We start from the raw sequence: 3416 nt of genomic DNA, 5'->3' as shown, positions 1-3416 counted from the left end.
CATTTTCAGCATCGAGTTAGAATTATGATGTCCCTAGCCCAGATGGGGAAAGAGAGGGGCCTTTACCAAAAAAGAAGAAAATATTGGAAGGAGGAGAGTCGGGCGAGTTAACCCTAGATATCCCGACGACTCTTGCTGAGGACATCCTCCATGTTCCTCATCAGGCAACAGAGGCGTCCGCTCGCGAAAATCCCAATGCTTTCCCGGTTGATGAACATTCTCAAATGGGATTTATCGTTGGCCGAATTAACCATGTTCCACGTAAGAAGGAATATGGTTATTCTTTCATGTGTTGTTGAACATTATCAAAGGCCCTACCTGTTATGATGACATAAAATCATTTGAAGGTGTTCTTTATATTGGCTACAAAAAGCATGTTTTGCTTGGGGTTGTTGGATGATGATCAAGGGTACATTGATATTTAGTAAGGAGAAGTTATGAAAGTTCAACAAGTGTTTTTTTTTTTGAATTGATGTTCAACAAGTGTTTTACGGCAAGTGTTTGTTATGATGCTAATGAATGATAGTTTAGTTATGCCATAGAAGGTTTGGGAAAAAAACTTGGGAGTATCTTTCTGAAGGTATTAAGCATAAAAAGAGAAAGATTTCAATAGGCCATGTCGTTTACTTTATTATAATTTACGATTTTTAATGAAAATCTGCATGTTGTATTTGTGTATGTTTCAAAGTGTGTGTTTGTTTATGTAGGACTATTGTTAAGTGACAAGGACAAAAAAGTATTCTTTACAAAAGATTGAGAAGATTCTGAGCGTAATGTGACTTCTTTTGTAAGATTTACTTATATGCCAAAGCTACCAAAGACATGTAGTAATGATTCAAACATGTCGATTCTAGATGAGGAAAGCTATGATAGTGGCACGTTGTTAGAAACTATTGATAGAGATGTTCCAAAGATGAATGATGAACAAAAAAATATATATGATGAGATCGTAAGTGTTGTTAGTGAAGAAAGAGGGGGAATGTTTTTTGCTTATGGATTTGGTGGCACTGGGAAAACTTTCATTTGGAGATTACTCTCTGCATCTATTAGATCTCAAGGGAAATTGTTCTTAATCTTGCATCAAATGAGAGTGCTTCTTTGTTGTTACAAGGCGGTAGGACAGCTTATTCAAGATTTAGGATACCACTTAATCCAGATAAGTTTTCTTCATTTATTGTGGCTCATGGAACATACCAAGCTAATTTAGTGAAAGAGGTAGCACTCATTATATGGGATGATTCCCCAAAGATGAGTAAGCATTGTTTCGAAGCATTGAATTGAAATTTTTCTGATGTTATTGGGAAGCAGAGTAACAACACTTTTGGTAGAAAGGTGGTTGTATTTGGAGGTGATTTAGACAATTTCTTCCTGAAATAAATGGACCTTGTAGGGATGAAATCATTTAGGCGTCGATGAATTCTTCGTTTCATTGGGAGCACTCTAAAATGTTCAAACTAACAAAAAACATGAACTGTTTTCTAGTGACAATATGATTAATGATTACATACTCGATAAGTTAGATGGTAATGTATTTCATTTATTTCTAATTACCATTTTAAAATTTTGGATTTTATTTATATATTATAATAAACATGATTTCTATTTATGTGAAGAAAAGATTTATTTCAGTGCATATAATATTGATTCCACTGATAAGAAATCTGTTAATGATGAAGCACTTGGTCCAAGTTTTCTAAACAGTATTAAAGTGTATGGATTACCGAATCATAGCCTTAGACTGAAGATCAGTTGTCATGTGCAGAGACGGACCCACGTGAGAGGATGGGGTGTCACATGACACACCTTAAATCTGATAAATATTTAATTTGTATAGGTAAACAATGAAATACCACTAGCTCTGTTGGTAATGACCACGTGTGACACCCCTAAACCCAACTTCAAAGACCACAGTTAACACCTTTAAATTTGTTTTCCATGGTTTGACCCAGGTAAAACTTAGTCCTGGGTCCGCCATTGGTCATGTGATGGTTCTTAAAACTTAGTCCTGGGTCCGCCATTGGTCATGTGATGGTTCTCAAGAATATTGACCCTATATGAAGGTTCCTCAATGAAACAAGATTACAGATTACTCAATAAGTAATAGATGTATTTTATTGTTTAAGTTATCACTAGAGAAAAGGTTGGGAATATAGTATATTCCAAGATTGATGATAACACCACCCGATACAATATTGCATTTTGAAATGCTCGAAGTCAATTGCTTTTGGCAGTTTATTTCGCTATAACAATATAGAAAAGTCAAAGATAATTTTTCTCATAAGTTGGTCTCTTCCTACTTAGGCTGGGTTTTCTCGGGACAGTTCTATGTGGCTATTTCAGAAGTCACTTACAAAAATGATTAAAATTTTTGATTGTGGACAAAGATGGTAAGTCATGAATATTTTTTTCAAAGAGTTTTCAACAACTTTTGAAGGAGAGGAGTGACGAGGTATGTTATTTTTAGTTGGAATGAATTCCATTTATTTTCTTGTTGCTTAATATTTATTGAATATAAGAATTTTATTTTGTCTAAAATATTACTTTTGATTCTTCTAGATTTAATCTACAAGAAGAAACTTGTTGGACTTCTACATTTCTGTTAGCTATTCTTACAGTTAGTTAATCAATTTGTTTGCATTTGTTTGGAAGAATCTTATACAGTTTTTTTTCATTATGAGTTAAAATTTTATACATCAAACACAATCATAAAATCAACTCAGATATGCAACATTAATTCAATATCAAAACTAATCCAAAATAATAAGGCAATGTTTCATTCAAATCTCTAATCCTATTAGACCTTGCATTCTTCTCAAGAATTGGTCATTTCAATTCAGTTATTTATTAAAAAGAAAATCTATAATATAATGAGGCAGTTGCCTCATTTCTGAGCCGCCACGACAGCAGGTAAGTGGGTCTCACTTTTAAAAATTGTGAAAAAGTGTCAAGTCTGTGGCTCGAACCCGGGTTATTGAGTTATAAACACCAACATTTATACCACTAAACTAAATGATACTTTGTACATTGATGGCCGAAACTAATATATATTTATGAAGGTCGGAAACCTTTGCTTCTTCTGTTTTCTCTGTGGGACCCAAACTTAATTTTTTTTATCTAATGATTTAATAAATACTTTATAACTCACGTTTTAAAATGAGTTTCGTTAAAAAAAAGGTCCAATAGACATCTTTGGTCTGTAAGCGTTCTCTTCAATGAAAGTTTAGGGCTTTCAATTTTTAATCATCGGTTCATGACTCATCTAAGAAACACATATTGGCTCTTTAAGTTCCATGAATCAGTTTATCTTCTTTAGTCTCTACATCTCCCCATCTTTAATAAATTCATCATCGGTTCTTTTATTTTGCCTGGTAAATCATGATTGTGTGGTTTTAATTTTCTTTGGTCATCCTTAGCTT

Source organism: Brassica oleracea, chromosome C6, assembly GCF_000695525.1.
Source record: "Brassica oleracea var. oleracea cultivar TO1000 chromosome C6, BOL, whole genome shotgun sequence".
NCBI lineage: Eukaryota > Viridiplantae > Streptophyta > Magnoliopsida > Brassicales > Brassicaceae > Brassica > Brassica oleracea.
The sequence above is the reverse complement of the archived record's forward strand: the minus strand, read 5'-3'. Positions refer to the sequence as shown.